Source organism: Rattus norvegicus, chromosome 12, assembly GCF_036323735.1.
Source record: "Rattus norvegicus strain BN/NHsdMcwi chromosome 12, GRCr8, whole genome shotgun sequence".
Classification (NCBI taxonomy): Eukaryota; Metazoa; Chordata; class Mammalia; order Rodentia; family Muridae; genus Rattus; species Rattus norvegicus.
The window spans coordinates 18,150,972-18,163,503 of record NC_086030.1 but is presented as its reverse complement, the minus strand read 5'-3'; the positions used below and the strand labels follow the sequence as shown (position 1 = coordinate 18,163,503).

Here is a 12,532-nt window from a genome sequence, read left to right as displayed (position 1 = left end):
CCCCTCCTGCCTGTTCCCTTTTCTGTTTATCTTTTACGGACGTGCAGATGGCTAAGGCAAGGCAGATGATGGAGGAGTTGGAAAATCCCGGTCTGCAGAACAAAGTGCTAATGTTTGTAAATGGCCCAAATGAAGTGCATGAAGTAGATGACTTCAAAATGGAATTGACAGCTTAAGATATTCTATTTAGCATCGAGAACATTCATGTTAATATCCCTGGATCACTAAATCATAGTAATTCCTTGCTGTATGCAACAGAGACCTGCTAATTACGATCAGAAGACTTGGGGGAGCGTGGGGGAGATTCCTCGCTTTTGTCATCTTCTACGCTTTTAGAGGTCGATTTCTGTGGTTTTGACGTCAGAGTCGTCATGGTGTCCCCTGGAAGGTGGTGTTGATCAACTTCCAGGCGACCTACAGGGCTGACCTTTGTCCCTGCTGTTCTTATGTTGTAGGTGTCATTTGCTGTGTGAATCACCTCTTCCCACTCGCAGCATCATAATACCGAGGGCCAGAACCCAAGTTTTTGAAAGCTCCAGGTGGAGCCTTTTAAACTGCTCTGAGCCTGTAGGGGATGGCCGGACCTGCTCACTTCAGAACTTTCATCTGACTGACAGAAGCAGGATCACTGGCTGCCTAGGGAGCCCTGGCTGTTAGAAACATCTTCCTGTATGCCCTTCATGTGCCTGCCCAGAGGCCTGGCATTGGGCACCTTGTGAAAGTCATAAGATCGAAGAAATAGTTCACCCCGGTCAAGCATGCTGACACTCAGAAAAGCCTCAGTGATATCAAGGCTTCTCTAGAGACAATAACACAATTGAGCCACTGGTGGGTTGTTTCTTTGTAGACTTTGTGGTTAGGGCCGGTGGGCCCTCATAACTAGGAAAATGTTACTGATGCATAGGCGCCCCCAGGAGCTGGACCCTGTCCATTATGACGCTCATTTGCATATGAAAACTGTGTATCTTGTTTTTCTTTACATATCAAACATGATATTAAGAGGTATTTGAAATATTTGGGGCTGAGAGATAGCTTAGTGCTTGCCTTGCAAGGACGAGAACTTGAGTTCAGATCTCTGCCCCCCCCGCCCCCCATACAAAGGCAGTGTGTTCCTGCAATCCTAGCTCTGAGGAAGCAGAGACCAGAGGAATTCTGGCTTGGCTGGTCCTTCCGGGGTCAGTGAGAGACACAGTCTTAAAAAACAAGATGGAGGAAAAAGGAAAAAAAAAATTCAAAGAGAAATTCAGGAAGATCCTGATATAGACCCGGACAGCCATATATACATAACACACACACACACACACACACACACACACACACACACACACCACACACACCACACACACACACACATCTGTACACACACACACACCTGTACACACACACACACACCACACACACACACCACACACACACACCACACACACATCTGTACACACACACACCACACACACACACCACACACACCACACACCTGTACACACACACACACCACACACACACCACACACACACACACACACCACACACACACACACACACCTGTACACACACACACACCACACACACACCACACACACACACACACCACACACACCACACACCTGTACACACACACACACACACACCTGTACACACACACACACCACACACACACACACCACACACACACACACCACACACACACACACACACACACACACACACACACACACACCCCACTATGTTTACAAGAATCTGTCCATGTCGAAGTCAAGCTTTCAGTAGCTATAGGATGTTAAGATCAGATTGGGCAAAGCCAGGGCGATTTGCAGAATCATTCAAGGACTAGTGTAAGTAAATTTCCACCGAAGGCTGCTGTGCCTTCGGTGCTACGGTGGAGACAGCAAACAGGACTACTGATGGTTTCCTACAGAAAGCACTGAATATGATCTTACTATTTGTGGAAATCAAGAGTCGTGCAATGAGGGAAGGCCTGTGTATCACTGTCTGCTCTATTTGGGGATGTAATGGAGAAAGTATTTCAACCTGATTACTGCCCGCAGAGTGAGGGATTTCTTCTGCTTTGTCCGGCCACCTGCGGCTACTTTATTCCCTCAGCACTCAAGTCATTACAAGAATCACCCAACAGTTTGAAATCACATTGATGCCTCACGATAGAATGCCAGTTTTCTGTTGTAAAAGATTATGCGCCGTTTTCAGATATAATTGCCAAGCCCCCCACACCTTCCAGTCTGATGTCTCAGAGTGACAAAATCCCTACCTACCGAGAAGCAGTATTTGAGGTTCCGGCCTTGCAGATTTGGGATACCGCCTTCTACGTTAGGTTGGAATAATAGTCCGGATAATTATAACTTCACTCTTTGCCCTTTTCTGTTCCCACCTCCCAACTGTTCTCACGACATTTTAATGACGCTGATTGTGTGTCTCTGCTGATGAATCCTGCCCGGGGAGGTTATTTATTTATTTTCTTCCCTGAGTTGTGATTTAGACTGTTTACTTACCTTGGATTCTGTCTCCTTTCTCAACACTCCCAGACACCCCCCCCCCCTTTCCTCGCCATTGTATAATGCACAGCCCGCTGGTGAAGCGTGGAGACTCTCGCTGTGAGAAACCTGCCGTGGGTAAAATGTCACAGCTTCATGCAAAGAGCCTGGCCAGATCTTAGCAACTGAAATGGCTCGCAAGGCCACAACTTAACATTTCATCTCGTGCCCAGATGGAATGTGTTTACCATTTGCTTCTGAAGCTGCGAGAGTGGTTTTGAATGTATTATCTATTCATGACCCCAAGGTCAAGGTGAAATCTAGCCAGCCGGTTCCCCAGAGTGCAAGTAATCCTGCCCTGCCCAAGACTGCAGGGCACTGGCAACTGAGACAGTTAGGAACACTGCTGACGCTTGGGTGGGAATGCAGGTGAGGGTCTTACCTCCACCTTGGTTGACAAGTGTGAGGCTGACCTGTGCCATGATAGACTCCAGGGCAGCACCCCTCTCAGTGTCTTACTCAGTTCGCCATTAACTTCCTGACAGTATGAAATTACTGAGGGCTGGAGAAATGGCTGAGTGCTTGAGAACACTTGCTGCTCTTCCAGAAGACCAGCACCCACAACCCGCTGTCACTACCTGTACTTCCAGATCCAGGGGTCCCACCACCCTCTTATGGCCTCTGTGGGCATCTGCGCATAACATGGGTATGCATACTGGCAAGCAGGCAAAATATACATACACATAAATAAAAACTAAATAAAAGTTTATCTTAAAACACAGGAGAGACAGACAGAGACAGACGGGGGGTTGGGAGGAGGACTGGGGACATCGCTCAGTTGGTAGACTGCTTGCCTAGCAGGCGCTGAAGCTATGAGTTCTATTCCCAGCACTGCATAAACTAGATACATGGTGACATACAACTGTGATCCCAGTGCTGATGAGGGGGAAGCAGGAGGATCAAAAGCCATCCTCATGCAAAGTCATCCTTAGCTACAGAGTGGCTTAAGTGGCCAGCCTGGGCTACCTTTAGATTCTGCCTCAAAAAAAAAAAAAAAAAAGGCGAATGATACTCTATGGTAATCTTTGCTGGGACTTGGGAAAGGGTATTTTTCTTCTCTTTCCTGTGGGTGCAAGGTGGGGACGGGAGACATTGGAGACAGGTTCTGCATCTCCCCTGCCTCCTCTTGTCTCTGGCTCAGGAAAGGTATGCAATGCAGGTGGCGTGACCCAGTTTTGCTCCACTCAAAGGCAGTGGTAGCTGAGAGTGCACTCAGCTCACTTCCGTATAATTCCCTTTCTTTCCACCGTGATTGTTTTGAAGGAAAGTTCGAAGACTCCCAAACGTTCCTTTTCTTTTCCTGTTGTGGGATTGCACTGAACCGCCTCTGCCAGAGTCCTGGGTGCTGACGAAGTGCCCCCTGGGTGCTGGGGGAGCCTCTGATCTTCGGGGCCACCACCCACCCTGCATGGTTTTCCTTCCTTGGCTCCCTGGCTACTGCTCATGCCCTGACAGAGCCTTTCTGTGTCTGCAGTGCAGGAGACACCTAGGTAACGGCATCCCTGACGTAAGTCCTGGCTTTGCCTCCTCCTCGGCCTGTGGGGCAGGTTCTGCAGCCCCTGATGATGTACCTCAGTTTCCACATCTGTCGAACTGAGACGATCCTGCCTTCTGTCCGCCAGAAACAGTAGTTTTTAAGTGTGCTATTTCCACAGATACATCGAGATAAAATTTACAGCTGTGTAAGGATCATAATTCGAGCTTTTAATATATTTTCAGAGTTATATCGCCATCAGCACCCTGACCTAATTTTATAATGTTCCCCAAAGGAACACTGTACCTGCATCGATGTCGTACCCCCTTTCCCATCCGTTACTCTGCAGCAGCCCACCCTCCAGGAGCCACTAATTTGCTCTGTCCACATGGATTTACTTAATTAACAACCTTCACATTGATGTAGTTGTGGAACGAGTGGCCCTTAGCCTTCCCTTCCTTTCTTTGACTCACCGTAATGTTGTCTGGAAATGTCCCTGTCATGTTGTTGGGGCCCGAACCCAAAGCCTCACAGGGGCTTGGCTAATGCTCACCACTCCTCGTCAGCAGACTTCACATTCTGTGCAAACAGCTGGATGTGTCCATCCATCACCAGGTGCCTTAGGGTCGTTTCCATGAATCTTTGTGCGGAAGCTTTCATGTGGACAGACCTCTCTAGGCAATGAGGGGTGAAACTCCTGGGTCATGGGGTAACTTGATACTTCACACTTTCAGTCTGAACTCTCCTGATGTTGGAGAATTCTAGTTCCCTCATAGGCTTCCCCACACTCGCCTTTCAGTCATAGAGACATTAAAGTGTGTGGTTTGAGCTGAGGTATCTCACTAAGTATGACTTTGATTTGCATCAGCTAGTGACACGAAACACTTTACGTGCTTATTAGCCTAATTGGACCATTTACAAGAAATGCATATTTTTCTGGCATTACATAGCTTTAGGAAATGCCAGTCATTGGGTTTGTAAAGTTTTCAGCCGTGGGAAGGGGGTGGTTTGCCAGGCCTACTTAAGGATGCACACCCATACCTCATTAAAAGTAATACGGTGTAAGTTATAGGTAAGCCCAGGTGATTGGATGTCCGTCGTTCAGTCAGCTTCCTGGAGAGTTGTACGCAGAAAAGGCCATTTTGTTTGAGTCAAACTCCTTGATTTGTGTTTTAACAAATATTGTGTATGGTGTCAAGGGACACATTTTGCTGCCACATCACGACTCTCCATTTGTTCTCAGAATACTTAGGTGCGTAGTTATAGTCGGATGCAAACAGCTTTCTCCTATTCCTGTTCTTGTTTTTTATTTCGCCCTTTGTTTTGTTTCGCCTGAATGCTGTGTTTTGTCAGCTAGCCAGTTAGCGCCACTCTTTCCGTCTTGGTGACTTTGTGTTGTTTTGCTTGTTCGGCATTTGATAAAATCATCTTCCTACAATGAGGAATGTTCCTTGGCTACTTCTCTGAGAATGGCCACTGGTGATGGGCATGTGTCTGTCCTTCTCCTGGTTTAGAACTGAAATATAAACTGTTTCTTGGTCATAAAAGTTAGTACCTCCTTATGCAAGGGTAATTGTAGTTGCTTTGCATGGGATTGGAATTCATTAGATTGCAGGAGACCTTAACTTCCTCTTTTTGTTGACCTTCAACAAGCCACCTGTTGTGTGTATATGTGTGTGTGTGTACATATATATAATTATGTATACATATACACATATGCATACATATAGGATTATATATACATATATTTGTGTACATATATACATATACATACACATAAGTATATGTATACACACACACACATACACACACACACACACACACACATAGTTTTATAGATCTGTTCTTTTTAGCCTTTATGTTGAGGGTACTGTAGGAACATGAGATATTTATTAAAATGATTTCCTACTGGGCCTGTAGTAAGCGCTCAGTGATTGTCGAATCGCAGAACTCGCACTACCAAAGGAGCTTGGAAATAGACTGGGAAGGAAGTTCAGGGACAATTTTCGCTAGAGTTTGAACAGAAAATAACGGAGCAGACAAGCTCTCAACAGCTGCCTGAGAAAAGGAGATGGAGAAGAGGAAGAAGAGTCAGGGGTGCCCTGGGCAGAAGGAAAGTCCCAGAAGGAGTGAGATGGCCCAGGGTATCAGGCACCTAAAAGCCAAAGAGAAGGGAAAGGAAAAGTTATCCCTTTAAGCGAGGACTCGGAAAAGCAAGCAGGCTGAGCAGTGAAGATCTCCACACAAGTGTCTCAAGGGTGGGGCCTCACGGGATCTCCTTAGGGGCATTTCCTCCTCCCATTCCCTTAGTCATCTCTAGGGAAGCCAACCTTCCTGAGCCATAGGCCAGGTGATTAACAGACTCAGTGGAATCAATTCATAGGGAAGGCGATAAGAGTCAGTAATGCTCTAACCTTGGTTTAGATCAGAATGCCAAGTCCCTGCTCAGGGCCAGAGGTGGACTCAGATTCCATTCTTTTGACCAAAAGGAGACAGGTTTTCCCTTAATGGGCCTCCACAAACCCTTGCAAGCGCCACCTTCTATTGAGGTATGTTTAAATACCAAAAAGAAGTAATTGTATTGTTTCTCTTCCCAGTGTCACCAGGGAAATGGGAGGTAGGGTCCAAGCTGACCATGGCGGAAAGGCCTATCCATTCTTGCCAATTATGTATGAATGTTGCTGGCCTACGCCAATTTGCCTGCACTTAGTGCTGTCCTGTTTTCAACTTTGCAATCACAGTCTATGGACGAACAGTGTAGAGCACCTTCCCCTGTGCTTTCTGGCCACTCATCAGCTCCCTTTAGGATGTGTGTGTGTGAATTTGTTCTTTCTTACTGTTTTCATTTGTCTGTCTTGTCACTGGGAAGTAGGTTTTCTTTCTACGATCAGATAGGAATCCTTGTAGGATATGTGATTAGATTTTTTTTTTTCTCCTGGGTATACCATCTCCTGAGATGGTAGCTCAGCAGATAAAAGCGCTGGCTGCTCTTGCGGAAGATCCGAGTTTGGTTCCCATCACCCACTTTGGGCAGCTCGTAATTGCTTGTAACTCCAGCTTCAGGGGATCTAGCACATTCCTCTGGACTGCAAGGAAACCTGCACTTATGTGTGCAAACCCACTCACAGATACACACGCGTAAAAATAAAATAATCTTTTTTAAAAAGAGAATTCTACTTCTTTTCTTTTACCCACTTTAATTGCGTTTGTTTGCAGTTTTATTCTGAGGCAACTATAGATTTGTGCGCAATCGTTAGAATCAAAACACAGAGACGCACTGAGGCACACTGAGGCACACAGAGCTCTTGTACTTTAATACCTTTTAATTCAAGTTTTCCCAGTGGTGCTGTAAAAGGATAGTCTGACCTCTGAACCAGGCCAACTGAAATCTGTCCCATCAGCTGAAGAACATTTGCTGTGCTGCCCACTTAATGTATCTCACCCCCTTGCTCCGATTTTCTAGTGGCCACCAATACCTATTTCTATAATTGGTGTATTTTAATAACGTTATGTAGAATGTTCCATAGTTTGTGTCACCTTTTTCTAACTCTGAAAACTGGCCTGCCAGTCCACCCAGCTCGCTGGATCTAACGTGTTCTATTTTAGTTATCACGTTACTTACCCACCAGTAGTGTGTGAGTGACCTCATGCCTTCCATTCTGATGAGCATGGCCGATATACTAGCTTCCAGAAAGTAGGCAGTGCAAATCATGGCAGTTTTAAAAACATTATTTTGTTTTTCTGTGTGTGTGCACGCGTCTGTGTCTGTGTGTACTACATGTGTGTAAGTACCAGTGGAGACCACAAGGGTAGATCTCGAGTTATATACCGACAGTCGTGAACTGTGCAACATCAGTGCTGGGAAGCAAAGTCAGGTCCTCTTCAAAAGCAGTCTTAACCTCTCCAGCTCTCACCATGTGGTCGTTTTAACTCATGTTTCTCTAATGGATAATGATCCTGAAAGCCTTACAGGTGGTCATGTCCCACTTGGAGATCCTCTGAAATGGAGTCTTTGCTTATGTATCCTCTCACTTTCTGCTTGCTTGGACTATGCTGCTGGGTTCTGAGGATTCTTCTCACACGACACTCTAGTTTTTCAGGGTTACATCGTGTATATACCCCCCCATGCACACAGATGTGTACACACACACATAAATACCCATACACACATACACATACCCATATGCATATATACACACATACACACCGACCCACACATATACATACATGTACACACATACACATACCCATATGCATATATACACACATACACACCCACACACACATACATGCACATACACACATACATACATATGCACACATACACCCCCATACATACACACATCCATATCATACACATACACCCCCATACAACACAGATACATACACATACATTACACACACATTACATATATTCACATACATTATATATACATACATTACATATACACACATACACATACATACACATCACAAACATACATACACATACACACATACATATACATTACACACATACATACACATACATTACATCCACACACACCCTTACTTACACACTCACACACCCTTACACCTTTACACACACACACACACACACATTTATGTCTGCCAATCTTTACATCTTCTGTATATAGTCTTCAGCAGATCTAATGTTTTCAAAATTGACAAGATCCCATTTTCTGGTTTTGTAATGTTGCATACTTTTTATTTATTATCTCAGACTATATACATGTGTTTGTGTGTTATGTACATGCACATATAGGTGCCTACAGAATCCATAGGAGAGGATCAGATCCCTGAAACTGCAGCTACAGGTGGTTTTGAGCCATCTGTTGTGTTGGCTGGGTACCAAACTCAGGTCCTTTGCAAGAACAGCAAGTTCCCCCTAGCCACTGAGCCATCCTCCACCTCTCCCCCTTCCCCAAATCCATCCCCTCAGCATTCTTTCCTTGCCACTCCTAAGACTGTATGCCTGGCTCTACATTCCAGATCTTTCTTCCCCATGCATGCTTGATGTTTTTCGAAAAGTTTCATAGTTTTGAATTCATGCCCATGATCCATTTTAAGTTGATATTGCATGTGATAGGAAAATTTAGATGGAGTTTTATTCTTTTGCCTTCTGGGTTTTTAAGTTGATTCAAATGGCTTTCATTTTAGAGGCTGTCCTTCTTTCACTGGGTCTGCTTTTCACCCTTGTCAGAAGTCACTTGGCTGTCTGTCTTGTGTCTGGCCTTTCCTGTGCCCCCCCCCAATCTATTTCTTTGACCCCTCTGTCAGTACCAGGCCAGCTTTATTACTGTGGCTGGAGACTAAGCCTTCACATCAAGAAGAGCAATTTTCTCCCATTTTATTCCTTTTCAAAATTGTCTTAGGTAGTCTGGTTCCTTCGCCTTCCCATATAAATTTTAGAATAACCTTGTGCATATCAATGGAAATTCTTGCTGGTGTTTTAACAGGATTCTGTTAACTTTTATGGTGTATTTGTACAGAGTTGACAACTTTACTGTGGCTACCCTTTCAGTCTGTGAATGCCAATGCCTTCCCATGTGTTTAGATGCATTTTCAATTTCTTTTCTAAAAGATTTATTTCATTTTCTCTTTGTGTGCGCTCATCCGTGCATGCACACGCATGTGCAGGTGTTTGTGGAGGCCAGCAGAGGACTTACGATCCCCCTGGCCCTATGGTTTTCGGCAGCTGTGAGCTGCCCTACGTCAGCTGACGGTGGCGTCACTTGTGGTTTTCCGTGTCTTGTTGGTCTTCATGTTGTTCATGTTTATATTCACTGTGCTGACCCTTGTACTGCCGTCGCCATGGGCCGTGTGCTACTCCAGGAGGCCGGTGCCTGCTAGCTTCTTCGCGATCTCCTGTATTGAACACCGGGTCATCTAGAAACAGGGACACTTGCATTTCTGCCTTCCGAAATGTCCTTTGTTCATGGTTTCCTCCCTTCTTGCAGTGGGCAGGCCTTCCCGTAATGCAGTGATGAGAGCTGACATCCTTGAATGACTACAGAGTTCAGGGGAAAGGCATTCAGGATTGGACGTTGATTAGATGTAGGGCTTTACCGTGTTCTCCATGAGATGAAGAACATTCCCTTTTCTTCCTGGTTGTTGAAGGTTTGTCTTCTTAGAATCATGAATACTGAGTCTTACCAGCTTCCGTTTGTTTCACTTGACAGCTAAATGATGTTTTTTTTTTCCCATTCACACAGTAGACTATGCTATTTATTTTGTATTGAACCAGCCTTGAATACCTGAAATATCCCTATTTTTGGTACATTACTGGGTTCTATTAGCTAATATATTTATCTGGGTTTTTTTTAATTCACTTTACATTCTGATCACACCCCCCTTGCTCCTCTCTTCCTAGTCCCATCCTCACAAATTCCCTCCCGCCTTGCCATCTCCCCTTCTCCTCAGAGAAGGGAATCCCTCCTTGGGTACCACCCCACTCTGGAACATCCAGCAGAACTAGGCTCGTTCTTCCCCACAGAGGCTCAACCAAGCAGTCGAGGTAGTGGGAAGGGGATCCAATGGCAGGGAACAGAGACAGCTCCTTCTCTACTTGATAGGTAACCCACATAAAAAGCAAACTGCACATCTGTTACCATATGTATTTGCCACTGCATGCTCCCTGGTTGGTGGCCCAGGCTCTGTGAGCCCCTGTGGTACCAAGTTCGCTGACTCTAAGTCTTCTTGTGGTGTCCTTGACCCCCCCTCCCCTTGCTCACTCCTATCCCCCACTCTTGCACAAGACTCCCGGGCTGCCCCTGATGTTTGGTGTGGGTCTCTGCGTCCACCTCCGTCTGTGCTGGATGAAGCCTCTCTGGACACAGTTGTGCTAGGCTCCTGACTACAAGCGCAGCAGGTATCATCAACAGTGTCAGGGGTTGGCTCTCCTTCATGGAACGGGTCTCAAGTTGGGCCATCCATTGGTTGGCTGTTCCCTCAGTCTCTGCTCCATTTTCATCCCTGCACTTCTTGCAGGCAAGACAGATTTTGGGTTGAAGACAGGGTGGATTGATGGCTACCTCCTTCCTCTGGAAGTCCTGCCTGGTTACAGGAAGTGACCGCTTCAGTCTCTTCATCTGTCTCTGGTAGGAATCTCAGTTAGAGTCACCTCCATTACATTAAAAGTGATCTATTGTGTGGTAACATATTTTTATTAGTTCTTTGAGAATTTCATGCGTGTTTTGATCCTGTTGACACACTACACTAAGGAATACATCATTTATTTGTATCTCATCCTTGTGAAAGGGCCATGCTAATCTTCCCTGTACCGTCCTGTATCAGCCCATGTACTGAGTATCGTCCTGTATCAGCCCATGTACTGAGTATCATCCTGTATCAGCCCATGTACTGAGTATCGTCCTGTGTCAGCCCATGTACTGAGTATCATCCCGTGTCAGCCCATGTACTGAGTATGGTCCCGTGTCAGCCCATGTACTGAGTATCGTCCTGTATCAGCTCATGAACTGAGTATCGTCCTGTGTCAGCACATGTACTGAGTATCGTCCTGTATCAGCTCATGGACTGAGTATCGTCCTATGTCAGCCCATGTACTGAGTATGGTCTTGTGTCAGCCCATGTACTGAGTATCGTCCTGTGTCAGCACATGTACTGAGTATGGTCCTGTGTCAGCCCATGTACTGAGTATCGTCCTGTGTCAGCCCATGTACTGAGTACCGTCCTGTATCTGCACATGTACAGAGAAAGCAAGCACAAAATGAGACAATTTCAAGAGTTTTATCTACTTTCATATATACATATTCATTCACTTGGGGGTAAGCTTAAGCATGTCACGTGTGTGTGTGTGTAGAGCTCAGAGGACAGCCATGAGGGTCAGTTTCCACCTCCCACCCCCTGGCTCCTGGGAGGGTCCTACTCAGCTCAACAGACTCGGTAGGAAGCACCTTTCCCTGCCGAGATCGTGCCAGCTCCGAGTGGCTCATCCTTTTATTGCAGTTTTTGTATCGAAGTTCATAAACACTGTCTACATATCTATATACGATTTTTGTAGGTTGCCTCTGTCAGGATTTCAGAGCAGGTGTTAGGATGCTCTAGAATGGCCTAGGAAGCCCACCGTCCTTCCCTCTTCCTGGACAAGAGCTCTCAGTTTGACGCTAACTCTTCAGACAGTAGTGGAAACCTCTGGGGAACCCACAGTGCCTATAGAGGCTGCCTTCAGAAGCCGTCCAGAAAGGACTTCATTCCTTTTCCTGTTACAGGACTCTCCGGGCTGGTCCACTTAACAGGAGTTGTGTGTTTACGGCCACCTAAGGTGTCAGCTTTATGCGCTTGAGGTTGGGTCCTGATGGCCATGGGGTCTTCAGTGACACTGACAGATCCTCCTGCCTTGCCATGGCTTTTGATGCAGCCGAACCAGTAGTTTGGATCTGTTGAATCTTGCTTTGGGTTTATTTCATCTTGGAGGTAAATAGTCAGGTCATTTATTTAGCTTTAGCCCCCATTTTTCTGTAATGTAAATTCTTGGTGCTGTTGATTCTTCT

The 12,532-nt window shown here is 45.8% G+C and overlaps 1 protein-coding gene and 1 non-coding gene across 3 annotated transcripts in view; one reads left to right on the top strand and one right to left on the bottom strand.

Moving 5' to 3' along the window:
- Sdk1 (sidekick cell adhesion molecule 1) overlaps positions 1 to 12,532 on the top strand; it is a 986,485-nt gene that overhangs the window by 314,411 nt on the left and 659,542 nt on the right. The window lies entirely within an intron of this gene.
- LOC120096102 (U6 spliceosomal RNA) lies at positions 11,234 to 11,336 on the bottom strand. Its single transcript, XR_005492133.1, has one exon. It is a non-coding gene; the product is annotated as a U6 spliceosomal RNA (small nuclear RNA).